The sequence below is a fragment of the Centruroides vittatus genome, unplaced genomic scaffold (assembly GCF_030686945.1).
Source record: "Centruroides vittatus isolate TY-2023 unplaced genomic scaffold, ASM3068694v2 contig_341, whole genome shotgun sequence".
Classification (NCBI taxonomy): domain Eukaryota; kingdom Metazoa; phylum Arthropoda; class Arachnida; order Scorpiones; family Buthidae; genus Centruroides; species Centruroides vittatus.
This window is the reverse complement of record NW_027122166.1, coordinates 911,790-930,810: the sequence shown is the minus strand read 5'-3', so window position 1 is coordinate 930,810 and position 19,021 is coordinate 911,790. Positions and strand designations below refer to the sequence as shown.

The following is a 19,021-nucleotide window of genomic DNA, read 5'->3' as shown; positions in this document are numbered from 1 at the left end:
CGCGAAACGAACGGGATGTTCGAGCATTTTTAGGATTAACAGGGTATTATCGACGGCACATTTCACAATACGCAAAAGTTTCGAGACCCCTTTCCGATTTACTGAAGAAGGATATCGAATTCCAATGGAATGAGGAACGGGAAGCGGCATTCGAGAGGCTTAAGGAGATGCTTATCTCTGCCTCTCTCTTGCGATCGCCCGACTTTGAAAGCCCTTTTATTTTAGCGACAGATGCATCGAACGCCGCAATCGGCGCGGTGTTGTCACAGGAGGACGAACGGGGCGAGCTTCCGGTGGCCTATGCCAGTCGACTCCTCAAAAAGGCAGAAAGAAATTATAGCACTACGGAGAAAGAGTGCTTGGCGGTGATTTGGGCGATCAAACAGTTTCGCCCGTACCTTTACGGCCGACAATTCAAGGTTGTCACCGATCACCGTCCGCTCAAATGGCTCATTAATGTGAGGAACGAGAGCTCGCGTCTGAGTCGGTGGAATCTCGTCCTGCAAGAATATCAATTCGAGATCGTTCATAAACCGGGTAAGGCTCATTCAAACGCGGATGCTTTGAGCCGTCTACCGATTGCGCAAGTAGAGGAGGTAACCCCGATCATTAGTAAGGCCCAGATAAAGAAACAGCAGCAGGGGGACGAGTTTTGTAACCGCGTCAGACAGCGCTTGCTGGGAGACACTCCCTCGCGGCAGGGCGATCTTAATGTCGATTTAACCTCTTATTACTTAGACGCCGATCAAGTCCTATATCATAAAAAATTAATCCCCGAACGAAACGAGGTTTGGGAACAGATCGTCGTGCCGAAGACCCTGGTAGATCATGTGCTAAAGTTGTTTCACGATATCCCCATGGCGGGACATTTAGGCGTGAAAAAGATGAGACGAAAGATACGGACGCAATTCTTCTGGCCCGACATGGCTAGGGATATCACCCGTTATTGCCAGAACTGCGGGGAATGTGCCTTGCGTCGTCGTCAAGTTCCGGGACGTCAGGCACCTTTGCAGTCTTTCCCTAGGATTTCGAGACCCTTTGAGATGACCGCGATGGATATACAGGGCCCGTTTCCAACGTCACACAAAGGCAATAAATACTTGCTAGTGTTTATAGACCACTTCTCCCAGTGGGCGGAGGCGGTCCCTATCCCAAACGCTACAGCGGAGAAGGTCGCTAAGACTTTCGTGACCCAGATTGTTTTGCGTCACTCGGTACCAAAGAAATTACTTACTGATCGCGGAACAAATTTTACGTCTAAGCTAATGCAGGAAGTATGTAAATTATTGCGCATAGATCGCCTCCTTACTACCGCGTATCATCCGGAATGTAACGGTATGGTGGAACGTTTAAACAAAACGCTCGTCGATATATTAACCCATTACGTCGATCGGGATCAGCGAAACTGGGATAAAATGATCCCGTACGCGCTTTTCGCGTACAACACAACGGTACACACTAGTACCGATGACGTTCCCTTTTACCTGTTATATCAAAGAGATCCAGTCTACCCCTTTGATGTTGTAACCGCGCCAAATAGACCCCTTTATGATAGCGATGAGAATTACGCAAGCGAATTAAGATTACGACTGACCACCGCGTATCGTTTAGCTCAGGAGCACGCGGAGAAAGCTGCGTGTGATAGACAGCGGTATCACCAGCGGAAAAATCAACCGTATCAGTTTGCAGTGGGGGACAGAGTATTTGTAAAAGAGGCAGCAGTTGCCCCCGGATTGAAGCGCAAATTAGCTCCGCGCTGGTCCAGTCCTTTTAGAATCATCGCCGAAACCAGTCCGGTCAATTTCGAAGTTCAGCACGTACATACCGGAAAGAAATTGCATGTGCATGAGAACCGTTTAAAACCGGCGGTTGTACATTCGGAGACCTCGGCAACGGCACCGAGAGACCCGGACTCCCGCACCAATGACCAAAGCGAAGTGCTGACGGTTAACAGACCGCACTTAGCGGAGCCCGTGGATCCGTGGGACGAGGTTATCTTAACCTCAATCACCCAGGACCAAATGGGGGAAACAACTCCCGAAGAGTATGACCTTCAAGCGGTTAGCGCGCGCGCGTCGCACGGTTACGCGTTGAAAAGTCAAGGTCCAGTGCCAGAACAGCCCTGGGTCTTGCCAACCACTAGCCGGACTAGACGGGGTAACGCCTCGGGTGGCGAAGAAGCTGTGATCAATACGGGTATAGATTCAAGCACAGAAGGGGAAATTGACGGATCGGGAATAGCAGATCAAAGCCAGACGTATCCCCAATTGCCTTTAGTTCCTCATGGTCTCGATGTGAATGATGGTCTCTTCCCAGAGGAAGAGGTCGTCATCAAAGAGACCGTAAAGTGTTTTTATATATATATTTTAAAAAATGTACATAGGTAATTCGGGCACAGGAAACTCAGGGAATTGTCGCGTGGACGCTCCTAATATAACCACCCTGTGAACCGAACTAGAAGTAGGTCACAGAAAGGGGGTTCGAGTCGTATAGAGACATAATGATTTGTAAAGATTGAGCGTCGCATACAAACGTGATATGGAGTCGCTAAACAATGGTCGTGAAGTGGCTGAACGGAAGGGAAAGGAAGAACGTGCAAATCGGGCTGACCGCCTCGACGGAAGTACGAGGTTTGGTGAAAACGCGAATGCGAGATCGGTGTAGGAGCAGTCGACTGATTTCAACGTCTCGTTTGTTTGTTTTTAGGAAAGAAAAAAATTAGGAAAAAAATGACGACCGAATGGACGGAGAGACCCAGACGACCGTGAGACCGCCGGGCACACCATTGATCTTACTGAGATGGCCCTCACGCTCGCCGGGTTAGTGGACTGCCCGGTGTGTTGGGAAAGGGCGATCCCCCCCGTCACCCTGTGCGAGAATGGGCACATTGTGTGTCCCCGGTGTCGGGGACACGTAGAGCGTTGCCCGACATGTCGGGGGCTACTAAGCGGGGGGAAGTGCTTCATCCTGGATCAACTCGTGAACACGTTGGCCCACCCCTGTCAGTATCGACAGGAGGGGTGTAAGGATTTCCTCGGGGAGCGGGACCGGGAGGCCCACGAGAAATATTGTCCGTTTCGGACGTGCCGCTGCCCGGCCCTCGCCCCGGGTTGCCGTTGGGAGGGCCCTCGGGAAGCCATTTCTAGACATCTGGCAGGGGGCCCATCCCGCGGTGATAGAAGAGGAATCCCCCTCGTTACGTATGATTTGCTTGGGTTGGCGCCTGGCTCGGCGGTGTTCGTGGGTAGCCGGAATCGCATGGGGCCGCAACAAGTTCCTGGCCCAAGTCGTGAGAGAAGAAAAAAGGGAGGACCAGGTCTATTTTCCCATGGACTATTTCCTCCTCCGGTCTTTGGGCACCCGTGAGGACACCCGTCGTTTTCGTTACCACGTCCACCTAGGGGAGTGGGCCCAGCGGGTGTCCTACAAGGACGAACCCCGATGGGTGGCGGGCAGCGTTCTCAGTGCATTTAAGCATGGGGACTGCCTGGCCTTACCCCTCGCCCTTGTCGAGGGCCTGTCCGGGTACGGGGCCGTCGAGATGACGGTGGCCGTTCGCCTCATGGGTGGAAGGAGACTGGAGGAGGCGATGCCCCCTCCTCTTCTCAGGGAGGAGGTGGCGATGGCAGCCGAAACCGAGATAACTCCCCCACCTTGGGTGGAGGATGGATAGGGAGACCCTTGGGAGGTGGAAGTGAGAGATCAGGACCGAGTTAGACCAACGTAACGACGAAACCCAGAGCGACAAAGAAGACCCAAGAATTGGATAAGTGCGGAAGAGTGAAGGACTCAACTTCCTACGAACACGCTTGCGTTACTTCTACCCAGACGGAACCTATCTCCAGGTGTGGATACCCGTTCTCCCTGTCTCCAGCAATCCCTGAGATCGAGGACGAACTTTCTTCGGCTCTACAGGTCCTACAAGAAGTTTCGTCTCCAAATTCAACATTTGACTTCATCAGATTGGCAAATCGCCATCCTTGTAAGCATGTCTTTACTAAAATAAACGCGGTAAAACCTGTAAAACGGTCTCTGTGTGGCTCTCTTTGCGTCCTGCAAACCACTACCCCCATACGGTAAAGGCCCTTTCGAGACATCCTGACCTAAAGCGAGTCGGGTCAACTTCGCCCCTTTCACTAAGAGGCGCAAATCCTCACAAATTCGACCGATTGTGGTAAAATTACGATTACCAACAATACGTAATGTTTTGCTGAAAATGTATGGTAAAACTCAATCCCTAGATACAGTAACGAGATGGGTTCTACATATGCCATGCTCGATCGTTTTCTTTTTTCAAAGACTACTGCGACCAAGTAGCTGCTGTCGTAACAAAAGACCTACAACTTAAAAAAGCAGAATGGGACAAAGTAAAAGATATCAGAGCTGTTTTAGAAAAACCAAATATTTCGACAATTGCCCTTCAAGCTGCCGATCTTATTCTGGTGATGTTTATGAAAGAACAGTGTAAACTAGAAAAATGTATGGAAGAATTTGGAGAATATGTTGCATTAGGGATTCTGTCCTCCACGAAAAAGTGGAAAGAAAAGCTTTTTCAAAACACATATTTTCTTGCTGGAGTGTGTGTTGATTCTAGATATAGAATCTTATTAAGTGCGGCAGAAAAACTAAAAGCGAGAGAAAGTCTTTCAGACATCCAACGGTGAATCAAAAAGCAAACATTAATTGATTTGGTTGAAGAGCCAGCAATTGTTAAGCTATCACAGCCAACTTGTAATATAATAAATAAACTCAGATGATGATTTTGAAAAAGAATTGGATAGAAGAGAAAACAGTCGTCGAATTTCCACTTACATAATAAAGATGACAACGAAATAGACAAACATATTGAGAAAGACTGCAATGCAATAGAGGCTGTGGGGAAATTAAAGGTGAATGTATTCGAAGCCATTGACCATTATCAGAAAAACATGCAGAGTCGCTTCGAGCATGCCAACATCTCAAGCAAGTGTCGAGGGTCTATTTTCCGAATTAAGATTAATTTTAAGTGATAATAGGCAGACAATGAAAAATGATTTGCTGTCTGCCATTTTATTTATTAAAATCAACGAATAAATTTCAGGTTGTATGTTAATTTTCTTAATAATAAATAAATTAGTTGTAAATAAACAAGTTTTTTTATATGTACCTCGTACTTATATATCAAAGAAAAAATTAATGAAATTCGTATAAGAATATTTTAACCGGAGCATGGAGCGGAGCACAGAGCAGAGCTGGAGCAAATACTTCGATGCCGGTGTGGAGCTGGAGCGGAGCAACTCAAAAAAAAAAAAAAAAAAAAATGGTCGCTCCAAAGCCCTGGTTTTAGGGGTGGCCCCACCCTATCATTCTCCTCACTCCGAAATCCGATAAACATAACCAATTGTAGAATTTAATCATATATGAGTTCACGGGGGTGGAAATTGGTGGGATGACAGATTGGGATTGGTGGGATGGGTTTGACAGACTTTGTATCACACAGATTGGGGTGGCCCAATCTGTGTGATACAAAGTATGTTTAAGGAAATGAAGAAGTAAGACTGAAAGTCACCAAGCTCGGACAGGAAATGTGTTATATAATAATGTGGATATAACCAGGGCTTATTGTCGTAGTTCCCGATATTCAAGATGAATCTCCCAGTGATATGATCCTCATTCTAATTATGGAGTCAGAGGTTATTAAGTTCTTGCCAGAGCAAAGAACAAAGGGTAGAGACTGGAGTGTGAGTTAATGCGTAAGGCATGGCACGGCTGTCACTTGTAGTCCTGTCTAAAGCATTTGCCTTCTCGTTGCCAAGAATGCCGGCGTAATCCTTGACCCAACCTATAAAGTAGCGGTCTATGCTTCTCTGCCACGATACTACTGCAAATGAAGACGATGTTGGGATACTAATGGACGGATGCGTAGCGATCGCCGTGCATCTGCTAATCACCTGACAATGATTCGAGAAGAAAAAATCTGTAGTAAGATAGTGAGTAAAATGGCACCTATTCTCATCAAACGATCATCTCTCCTAGTGGTCTATGGCACCTAGAAATGTACAGTACATGTACATATTGCCCTCAGAATCATCTCAAAGTTAGGTCTGAACGATCGGCGAAATTCCGAGAAATTCGGCGAAGCGGCCATCTGCTCTTCTAGGCCCAAAGATGCCACCTTTGTCAAATATCGTCAACTGCATATAATATCTTTGACTCTGTGATACAATAAAGTTTCACGTTCAAAGACCTCCAACAAATACATTGAACATTCTGATACACAGTGAATCTCTGTGACACCTCCACGAGAACTTTCTATAGAAAACTGGCGCTATTTAGTGTTGTAAACGTGAAGAAAACTCTGAAAACTCCATATGGCCAGTCCACTGGCGAGGTGCGAACCCACGACGAGTGTTCATTGGTTTTATCCATTCGGCAGTTCCCTACTTCTTCGGACCCCAGGGCAATTTGCTTCTTTTCTTTTGCATATCCCTGCAAGTGCGTAACATTTTTTTCTTAATGAGTTTATGTATATGTTATAGAAATCCAATCTGCAAACTAATTAAATTACAGCAACTAAGTTACCGGAGATAAAAATAAGTATTAAAATAATTACATCTACAAACTTTCATTCAAAAAATAAATTAATTATCATTTTCAAAAAAAAGATAAAACAAAACTTTACAAAAATTCAATTATAAAACTTTTAATACTGCCATTTATTATTAATTGATATAAGTTACGGCTTATAATATAAAAATTTCAAATAGTAATTACGGTCTATATAAATACCGGTAGTTAAATTAATATCCTGTATTTCTTTCTTAATGATAGAAGTAAATTTTTAATCTTTAATATAAAAATTGAATATTAATCTCATAAAAAAGAAATTTAATATTTTAAAAGTGAGTATGTTCGAATTCCTATGGGAAAAATGAACGAGCGTAAGGATGGCCGAATGGATAAACACTGGTCATGGGTTTGCGCCTCGTCAACTGACACGTTGGGTTTTATTTACATATGTAACACGTAAATAGGGATACATTTTCCTTAAAATATCAACTCGTGAGCGATACATTCTCCCTTGGCAGATCCACGTGTCGCGTTGCCCTAACCAGATGAGTGTATGGCTATAAAATTTTTAAATTATGAGTCCTTCTTTCCTATACATCAGGTGTGGCCAAACTTTTATCCCTTAGGGGCTACTTTTTCGGTAAAATACAGTCTGCGGGCGACTATGAATATGGGCAAACAATTTTAGGATTTTTCAAATTTTTCATAGATATTTAATAAATAATTAATAATGATAAATAAATAATGATAAGTTTTCATTTTTTTCCGGCCTGTAGTTGATTTATTCATTCTAAAATAATGGGGTTAAATATTAATAACATTTAAAACAATAATTAATAAACTAACATACCTGCTTCGTTCGCTGTATGAATAAATAAAAACAACTAAAATTGAAAGTAAATACAAGTGCACAAACAAGGAGTAACAAATGGATTGAAGCCAGGGGTTGTCACGTTACTGTCTGACATGATTTTGCGCCATTTTATGCGATTGCCATTTATATGCGCATGCGTTGCGACTACAATTAATTTAAAAGTTAACATTCATTTGCATTGTTCGTCGGGATAAATACAAACAGTATGGGTACATTGCACAGACAGTCTATTATTGTAAGAATAAATTATCGAATTTAGATTTTTAAACATTGATTTAAGTGAAAGCAAATTGTTCAACTTTAGCTTCGCGGGCTACTTTCAAAACCTTTGCGGTCGACCGGTCAACCGCGGTCTACGTGTTGGCCATCCCTGCTATATATCTACCGAATAATAAAGAAAAAAAGAGCAAACGTGACGTCTCCTTTTTTTGTAAGCACATTAATAAATACTTTAGTGTGTGAACGTGTAAGAAGCGATACGACTTGCTTCACAGTAATTAAATTTATATACAGGGTGTTTTTTTATCTTGAGACAATGAAATAACTTACTTGGATTTCATTATTTTGAGAAAAAGGTATCTAGAAAAGTTGTAGGGTTTCGAAGGCCCAATCAATTGGTGACCTTGGATGTGTCCTTGACCTTGACCCTGAAATGACCTTGAAGGTCAAGTCTGTTTTTTAATGGGAACACATATTTTTGACCCCGGCAATGGAAAGAGCGGGAAATTTTACAACCAGATATTCCTTTGACCTTATGGTCTAGGTCAAACATTTTAAGATTTAAATTATAAGCTTTTTCTAATGGGAAACCATACTTTTTATTACTGGAATGGGCAGGGAGGTAAAAGTTACATTTTTTCATGACCTTATTACTTTGACCTTTAAAAGCATTCACTACTTTTAGCACTATCCAGGAGTAACAATGTAGAAGTAGTAGTTTTCTGCTCCCTTTGACGTGCTTATTTTCAGTGAGTCCCTTTATTTCTCACTACTGCGGTGCTTGTTTTTTGAGTCACTTTACTTTTTGCCATTGCTTGAGATGTTGGTTTCAGGAAAAATTTTATAACAAATGTTCAAAATAATGCCCTTCCACTTCGATGCATTTGTTGAGCCGCGCTTAAAATTATCATGCTTGAGATGACCTTCAGAGGTCAAATTTGGGGCACTGAAGGTCATGGCTGATTGTGAAATTTCCTGCTTTTTCCATGTAAATGTAACTTTTACCTCCCTGCCCATTCCAGTAATAAAAAAAGTATGGTTTCCCATTAGAAAAAGCTTATAATTTAAATCTTAAAATGTTTGACCTAGGCCATAAGGTCAAAGGTATATCTGGTTGTAAAATTTCCTGCTTTTTCCATTGCCGGGGTCAAAAATATGTGTTCCCATTAAAAAAACAGACTTGACCCTGAAATGACCTTGAATGTCAAGGTCAAGGTCACACCCAAGGCCACCAATTGATTGGGCCTTCGAAACCCTACAACTTTTCTAGATACCTTTTTCTCAAAATAATGAGATCCAAGTAAGTTTTTTCATTGTGTCAAGATAAAAAAAAAACACTCTATATATGTTTGGGATTCTCGATTAATAATAATTTATTGTGTCCAAAATTCTCTTTTAGGAGTTGTTTTTCTAAAAAGGGCTTTTAGTGTTCAATTTTTCAGGTCTATTGTGGCTTGGTTTGATGGAATTCACCAACGGAACATATGGGTGATCTGCCAAGAAGGGGTGCCTCTCGGGTAGACTTTTATGAATAACTGGCCCCTATTTAAGTGTTAGACACGTGAAAAAAACACGGAAATATCCACGAGACCAGTCGGTTGGTCAAGCGCGAACTCACGACCAGTATTTACTAGTGTTTTCCATTCGGTTACTATTGGGCATATCAAGCACGTTGTGAATTCGTCTAGATTCATAATAGGACTTCCGGGTGATAAGGATGGGACCAATATTATCTGGGACAGACTACTCCCTTGAGGAATTATTCAGGTTTTTTGATCGTTCAGATTCGATTCCGGATACCCCAAAGAGTTAATACATAAGAATTGTTTTAGAATTGTTATGTATTATGTTAAAAGAAAATCGTTTTAGAAGATGGAGAGTTTTTATGAGGAATTTTTCTCAAAATTTGTCTTTAATATTTCATTGTTTAAGAGCAATCGCAGATATAATGTAATCAAGAGACAACAAGCGATAATAATTCTTGCGAAAACATATTCTATTTTCTTCGGATAATAAATAATTTTTATAGCAAGACATCCGTTTCTCCTTGTCTAGTCTTCTTGTTAACTGTGTTGGACTAGAGAAAGAGAGACTCTTCTTAAAAGTCTCTCTCTCCTCTCTAGTAAGCGCTGTAAAATGTAGATGCTCGAATGCCTCCCTCTGGTGACGATATTTTTAGCGTTTTTTAGCGTTTTTGGCGGCTAGCAGCCTCTAACGAAAGGTCGGTCGCCGGAATTGTATTGTCTTAAACACGGAATTAAAAATGGTGATCTCTGTTTGAGCGAACTGTCTTCAAATTATTAAACATAAAAAAAAGCCATCGGACGAAACGAAATTACGAAGTAAAATAAACTACATAAAACTTGCGTAAACCGGAATCGTATGTTACCGAATATTTTTTCTTCTATGCCCGATTTCCACTTTAAACACATGATTTAAAAAATTTTCAAAAAAATATATAACATTTTATTCTGAACAAATGAAATCAGCCATAATACTATATTTGAAATTGAATTGAATTTACATTTTATTGCAGTTTCGTAAATTTACGTCACAAATATTTGTAATTTACTAAGGCTTTATACATTCTGTCATATTTTTGTCATTAACCAGGTTTATCAAAATATTCAGATTTGTATAGTAAATGTATAAAAGATCAACTATATATTTTATGATACCGTCAATATCCAATGATAGAATTTTATAAAAAAATTCACAATTGAGAAGTCCACTACGGGCAATGGAATACAAACGGGCAATACATGCGACAATTTTTACTCCACGTGGAGTAAGAAATAGGCTCAGCAATGTGTATACTGTAGATGCAGTCTCTGATGTAAGGCATTTAGTCAGATTTACTGCATTAGCCGTATTATTATTGAAACAAATTTTCTCTAAGAGGCACGTCGTATTAACAACACCTGACAATAGATTCTCAAGAAAATTTACAGCAGTGATGTTTTCACCTCCACACCCGAGTGATGGTATTATTTTTGGATCCAGACAGTTCGGTAATTTAATTATTACATTCTGAAGAAAAAAATGTATAAACTTAAAAACAGGTATAAGACTGTTTTTAAGGATTTGTTGGTATAATTTCAGAACAACGAATACTAAACATATCTTACAATAAAAGCTTATGGAAGAATACAGGTAATTGTATAGCAAAAAATTTATTAAAAGTTAAAGATATTTAATTAATCAATAATTTTAATAATTAACTAATTAATTATCAACTCAGCAGAAAGTCATTTCAAGAATAATACGTGGTCTCAATTAAACAAACGTAAAAGTACAATTAAAATGTGAATTAAATTTTAATAATTACTGCAAAGATTTTAATACTAATGATTTTTTTAGTGGCTTTGAATTAGGGCGAAAAAATAATAAAAAAATAATTCATCCAATTTATTTCATTGAGTCTAAGCAGAAGAAAACCAACTTTCGCTAGTTACATCCCTTCATCACAACGAATTTACATTCAACAATTCCCCAAAAATATTGATAAGAATTTTAGTATATCAACTTTTTAATGAATTTACAGATATTCACCATAATTTTGAATATAATGAATAATTCCTCCACTAAATTGTCTTTTACCTTCCCGGATGTTATATATAACAGAGGGAAGGTATGGTAATCTGTTAAAACATGATCCTCCAAAATTTTTGTATTTTCAGGACTCAGGGGACCTTAAAACAAGAAATGCAAAAAAAAAGTTGCGGGTTTTTCCTGTATGTATGGATGTCTTTCTATTAATATAAATTATTCTGCACGGGTAACCTATTGAATATCCTTCTCTTATCCAACAGTCCTCTATGTGGCTCATGTCCCCCCTTCTACTTTCAAACCTCCAACTATCCCACTTTTTCAGCTTTTCCTCAAATCACTCTCCCTCCTTCCTTCACTCTTCCATCTTTCTTATCTTTTAAGTTCACACCTTTTAAATACGGTCTTTCTTCTTTCGTATGTGTGTATGTATGTATGGATGTTAGTGTTTTGTGGAGAGGTTATGTGGGTGTGTTTGTAGCACGTTTTTTGTTGCCTACTTGTATTTTAATAATTCCTGTGTCTTCTGTCGAAAATTTATAAACTTTTACACGGGGTTCGCGTGTTAGAGGAAATGATGCAATTAAATTTTAATGGTTAAAGATTAAGGAAATGGGGAGATATATGAAACATGACCTGGTCTATCAATATATCTCGAATGGGTCAAACGTAATGATTTTACCGGTTTTCTCATTTACAATCAATATATATATATATATATATAAACTAGAATATAAACTAGCAGATGATCAGGCATTGCTGGGACAAAAAATCACAACAGCCAAGGTTCAAATTATTAGATTATTTCTTACTTCTATTAATATATATATATACTGTGTATATATTAATAGAAGTATAGATATATATATTACTTCTTACTTCTACTATTATATAATATTTTAATATTTTATTTATATTTACAAAGATTATCTTACAAAGATTATCAAGTGTCCAACCTAACACATTTTTAAATTTTTTTAATATTGTGTAACGTAGAGGAATAAATAATTTTTAAAACGTGTTAGATTGGTTATTCGGTGTGATAAAACCCTTACACAAGATAACCTTTGTAGTTATATAGCCGATCTTACCCATTTTCACCGGATGTAAGAATTAGGTCACCCTCTTCTGAGGCTAATTAGAAAATCTTTAGATGAGTATAAAAATATGTTCGATTTCCCACAAAAACTCAAAAAAAAAAAAAAGCATCTAAAATAGTAATGTAGAAGCCGAGTTTCTCAGGATAATCCTTAATCCTTTCCCTCTTTCCTGCGGGGAAGAATTTTCAAAAATTTCTTCTTAGTGTGAATTCTCATGACTTACTCTGTGTACCAAATTTTAACCTTCAACTCCTAACCGTTTGCACTCTGCGCTTATTATCATCATCATTATTGTTATTATCAACTGATCTCGATATCATAAAGCGAGGATGTCTGTTTATTTATTCGCTATACACTCTTAAACCGTCTGCCCAATTGCTGCGAACTCGGCAGCTACGTTCAAATACTTCTAACTTTGATAATGTCGCACATTCTTCCCCAAATTATTGATTGAATTTCTATGTACAAATTAATTTCTGTTTAAATTTGATTGCTGGCTTTACATGTTGAATTCATCTATTGAAAAAATTTAACAAAATAATTAAGTAAATAAAATTCTTATAAAAAAAAAAAATAGAATTTTAACGATCAACCAATGCCGAATTATCGGGCTAGCAAATGGCTATAGTAATATTAATAATTTAAGATAATTTGGTACTAGAGTTAGGCGTTTGGCGCCATCTCTTGCTAAGTTTAATAATTAGAATTTTAATTAAATAATTTAAATAAATTTAGGCCTAATTTATAGCCATTTGCTAGCCCGATAATTCGGCATTGGTTGATCGTTATCTATAACGGGCTAGTAGTTGTTTATTTATAGATATAATTTTAAAAATATATACAGTCAAACCTGTTTTTATGCGGGGGATAGGGACCGCATTAAAAAAAAACGCATAAAAAAAATCTCACGAAACTTCACGAATGGCTGTAAATAATAGTTTTCGCGACACAATTAAAAAATATTTTTTATGCGGTCAACAGGGACCGCATAAAAAAAGTCTCACATAGAAAATAACTCAAAACCGTACGAAATAGAATTTATTGACAACAGATGTCAGCACTTGACTGCATCGTCTGGTCTATCGTCTGTTTTACATATTTTTGTCCAGGTGGTGTTTTGTTGACTTAAAAAGTAAATTATTTCATTTTTCGCATATTCATGCAATAATATTACTATAATAAGTGCATTTATGCTATAATAAGTTTATTTAGCTATAATAAGTCAACGTAAGACATGACGAATCGCACGAGACTAGTCGCCAACTATACCGCACAAATTAAAAATTCGCATTAAAAAAATCGCACAAATAAAAATCGCACATAAAAAGAGCGCATAAAAACAGGTTTGACTGTATACATATTCACTTAATTATTGCCAAATTAATTATAATAAGAAATATACTCGCCATTACTGCAACTGTTAGCACATAGCACTTGCCCACATGGAATGTAGTAGTTTTTCCTTCTGTACTTTATTCTTTTCCTGTTAGCAATAGAGTCACGCCGGTTATGTATCTAACTCCGTTCAGGAAAAAATATTTGAATTGAAATAACACGACTCGAGGGAATTCATATATAATTAATCTGTGTCTCATGTTCTTAAGCTCTCCACGTATGATCTCATCTTTTATTTAACTCCGTTCTCGAGATTAATGAAGGACAGACAGCCTTAAGGACAAAAGTGGGAATTTATAGGTCTACAATTTCTTCAAATTGCAGCCCAATAAGTACTCCCTCCAGTATCCGAGTGGATAAAACTACCGAACACCGGTAGTCGGTCTTGGGATCCAAATGGCCAACGGTTTGGCTACGTGGAGTTTCTGCGTTTTCTTCGCGTTAGCCAGCTTTACATAAACGCCTTTCCGGGATGCATCCTACTTGGCAGATTCCTCGCGTGTCGCGTTTCCGTAACCAAATAAACCAAACTAATTTTAATAACTTTTTCATAAACGAAATATTTAGAGGGCATGCTTAACTAATACGAAACCTGAACATCCCGATCGCGATCTATGATTTCGTCTCCCCCTTATTAACTCGTAAACCCATTGTCCAAACTTCCTTCACTGGTACTGCTTAAAGATGTTCTAACGTTCAGCCAAATCAATGTAAAGTACGTGCAACGATTTTAAAACAAGCAGAGCTTTGCCGATGTTTATTTTTTCTATTAATTACTATGGCGACATTGCTTCATTCAAAATTTCCTGTAGTTGTAGTCTGTGTAATGTGCACTTTGTTCGGTCTTACTGTCAAATCTGCTTCCTTTATGGTTATATCACAACTTTCAAAAGTTTCTTTTACTTCGATGTATTTAGTATTTGTTATATCATAGTGATTCATTTATATAACTACAAACGTTATCTTACGTATGGGTTTATTACAATTTAAAGAATTTTTAAAATTAGTTAGATTGGTCACATGATGTGATAAACCCATACGTAAGATAACGTTTGTAGTTATACAAATCAAATACTACAATATAATATAATAAAAGGGTTAGAAGTACGAAATAATCTTAATGTTTGTACTTATTTTTTGCCCAGGCAATGCCGGCTTATCTGCTAGTTCTTTAAAAAACTCATTCCTACCCTGAACATTAAGCATTTTGCATTTTATAATAATTAATTATAAAGAATAATATTTTTCATAAAATTTCATAACAGATGGCAACATACGCAGTTTTAATCGTCGTTGACGGTAAAGTTACGCGACTCGTTGCTGGATTCTTTTATCAATATTACTTAACAGACTTCTTGTACGAATTACAGCCATGATCTTTAGGCGCTAATAATAATATAAATTGTTATAAATACTGTCAAGAAGCCTTAACGAAACTCGTCGAAGAGAAAACGATTTTGTCTTCAGCTTGAAAGGATCGGTTTTTCGAAATGGAGGGTCAATTTAGCGTTAGGCATAATTAACAAATTAGTCAGAAGTCCCATAGAGTTGGACTAAAGCCCTGGTCACACTATGCGATTTCCAGCCGTGCGGGCGACTGCAACCGCGACGGCTGTTCCCGTTAACTAGTAATCCCCCCCTCGAAAACTGGTGCGACTGCAATCGCAACTAGAAACAAAAAGTTTGTTCTACCCGCGACGGTTGCAAACGCGCATCCAATCAAAAAATGTCTTTCAGCCACGTCATACTTTGTGTTGTATATTTGTCAAGATATCTTGATTATAACATTTGTATTAACTCAGTTTCAGTACATTTAAATGCTATATTTGATATAAATCAAATCTGAATTTATAAAAGTTATTGTTAGATTTATTTTAAAAAGTTTGATTACTTTTAATAATATACAACTGAATAAAATAAATGCTGATATAAAAGAAAAAAATATATCGATTAAAAATGAATTAAATCATTCAACCTTTCCTCTAAACCACTTCAACCCTCAAATATTCACTTTTATAAGATTGATAAATAGCATCCAAAACTTCTGGGATAAGACTGATATCGAATTATGGTCCACTCTAAATTGATATGTCAAACTACGAAACGTTTCGCCTAAATTATATATAAGTATTGGTATTCATACAGATATATCCCCTATAACCTTCGGCATCCGAAAGCCTTAATTCATTCATCAGCTGGTGAAAGCACGATTATTTAGCCCGTTGATTTTCATTTCGCCAAGTTTTAACCCAGCATGAACGTTTTTTCTTATTTTTTTCTTCGTATATTCTCGCCAGCTCTAACAAAATTGTCGCCTTTTTTCTTTTATTCATTCCAGAAAAGGAACTGCTTGCCATTTTAATAAGAAAAGTTGCTAAAATTCCGTAAATACTCTAAAGTAGAACGTAAAATGTCGGTAAACACACGAAAGTAGACAAAAACAAGCTACTGTATTTTATTGGTTTATTATAAGGTCACGTGTTTCCGAGTTGCAACGTCAACGAATAATGTGTGACCACGAGAAGACGCGCGCGACTCGCGCTTGTTGCGGTCGCAGTCGCCTGCGCGGCTGGAAATCGCATAGTGTGACCAAGGCTTAAGTGAAAATTACTGGCCTAGCTCCGGATTGGACAGTCGTTAGATCTGCAAAACGCCTTATAAAGATGATGGGGAGGTAAAGAAATAAAGGAAGTCCCGAAAGAGAGAGGAATATTACGAATCTTCCGATACAGTTCGCACGCGCTACGAAGACATCTCTGTCATTCTCAACGTAACCTGTATATACTTGTAAATAAAGATATGAATATTATGGTTCGGGTCGTAAGGTGTCTTTCCAATAAACCATAATACACGTATTCTAAGTATACCATATTTTTCAGCTAGTTTATGAGAAGATACTCTGAATTCTGATAACATCTCAGCTAATTATTTGGTCAAGAGGAGAAGGACTTCGGATTTGGACTTCTTACAATGCTATTTTAAACTATATCAATATTATACACATTATAACCGTTTATATGATATTTAATATCTAAATGTCCTAGCTACAGAAATAACAAAAACAAACGAAAATTTATGTAATTACCGCACATTGAAGCAATATATAACCTACTATTGTTTTAATTATGTTAGTTATGACTTTTTGACTCACATGAATAGCTTCGTTTAACTTATCAAATATCTCATTCGGAGTGGGAGTTCTAACGATGTCTTGGGTGCTTAAAACCGAAGTCAGGTCTAGATAAATTCTTGAATTCGACAGTTGACAGAGACTTTGTGGCGGATTCAAACCTTAAAAATAAGATACAGTTTAAGGACAAATACTTTTTACATTGCATAGAAAAATTTTTCTATATCCAAAACGAAATATATTTATATGAATTGCATTGTAAAAATACAAAATATTATAGACTGTAATGTTTCGGTGATGATGAAAGAAAACGACAAAGATGACAATAAGAATAATTTCTTCATATTAGTCTTTAATATGTTGTATTTTTACAATGTATTTAATATAAACAAATATTTTTGTTTTGAGAAATTTTAAGTAAAACGTTTCTTTCTATTCCTACAAAAAACACAATTTTAAAGTAAATTCGTCCTCCTCACCAAATTATTTTTAAAAAAACTAATTTTACTAATTTATATTTAAATGAAATACGTACTTAAAATAAAAACTAGCAATGTAAAGGACATCATGATGCTTTTACTTGCTGCTGGAAACCTGAAAGAAAATTCGTAATTTGCAACTGTCACGAGCACTGACGTGTTTTCAACTATTCGATCAACCTCGCGATTCCACATATGTAAACTTTTAGCTGTGACATTATATGGAAATGGAATGTGCGATATTTGCATCTGTTCAACTTTAGAAAATGTATGTGTAAAATTCTCGTGTTTTTTCTAAATTTTTCTGTAATTGTACATCGAAGCCCATGGGATTATCTTGACTAATTTCATTAAGTGAAAGTTTAGACCATATAAAAATAAATTTTGTATGGTTCCTGATTGGGAATAAAAGGATGTTAATAGGCAAAACGACTCAAAATTTATTTTTGTATGGTCTAAACCAGGCCTGGCCAACCCGCGGTCCGCGGGCCGCATGTGGCCCGTCACGTTAAATTGTGTGCCCCGCTAAGCGATATTATATATTTATTAAAACTTTTGTTTGCCGTTATGTGTATACCAAAACAATTAAATAAATGAAAATTTGCCTGTATCATTGTTATAATGCTCAAGTGCGAGTACGAGCTCTTGGTATAACAATAAAATCTTGCTCATTTTGTATTCATTTTACTATTTCATATCTGATATCTGAAAGCATTTTTGTCTAAATTGTGGCCCACCGTAATGTTACGCATGATCAAAGCAGTGGCGTAGCGTAGTGGGGACGGCAGGGGCGGCCCACTCCGGGCGGCACTTTTTGGGGGCGGCAAAATTTCACAATAAATAATAATAATATCTTGTAAAAATTTTCGTAATAAATGTGATTATTATATTGTAAAACATATAGGGTAGATGTACCAGTTTTGGCCAGTGTACCAATTTTAGCCAGAAAACAAATTTAACTTAAAAATATAATCACCACATATTCAAATCTGTCCAATGAAACAAACTTTTATTGTTAACTGTTCACACAGTTAACAGTAAAAGTTGTTTTCGTGTTTCGTTCTCTATGATTTATGATCATTATATTAACATTTACTGTAAATGTACGTATTTTAATTTATGTGCTTTTAACGCTTTTCTAGAGATATTACGACTTCAATATTTGTGACGGACGGATGTAAAGTCGAACAAAATGACTTAAACTTGATTTTTATTTTTCCATATACTTTTTTCACAAACGACGTATAATCGAGAACGACGTAACTCGAGGTATACCTGTACATCGGGACTGTTGTTCGTTAATTCGAAGAACGAAGTTAGATAGGTAAAAATCGAGATCAGATATGAAAACATTACGGACAGATGACCCAATTAACCAGGAACGAACTTCCGGTCCGGATCGAAAGTTACGCGATTCTGTTAAAATTGAAAGATTAACAACCACAGCCCGGCTTAATTTCCAAGGAAAAGAAATTAAATTATAAATTGCTTTTTTATTTTCAATTTGGAAAATTAAATATGGTAATTTTGTAATTAGTAGATTTTAAATTCTGTTACACTTTTGCTTCTTAATAACGTGGAATAAAATTTCTAAATAAATATTCGTAGATGCAATTAAATTATAATTTCTACTTGAATTTGTAGTTGGTAAAAGCTGCATATGTGCCGCACATGAAACACTGTCGCAGGTGGCTCACATAATACTTGTGAATTGCAAATAACAAAC

At 37.6% G+C, this 19,021-nt stretch overlaps 1 long non-coding RNA gene across 1 annotated transcript; it reads right to left on the bottom strand.

The window, feature by feature from the left end:
- Window positions 1–10,260: 10,260 nt before the first annotated feature.
- Window positions 10,261–17,465, bottom strand: LOC136974115 (uncharacterized). The gene is made up of 3 exons (XR_010880599.1): window positions 17,352–17,465; window positions 16,838–16,977; window positions 10,261–10,672 (listed from the first exon to the last, which is right to left on the bottom strand). It is a non-coding gene; the product is annotated as an uncharacterized lncRNA (long non-coding RNA).
- Window positions 17,466–19,021: the final 1,556 nt, after the last annotated feature.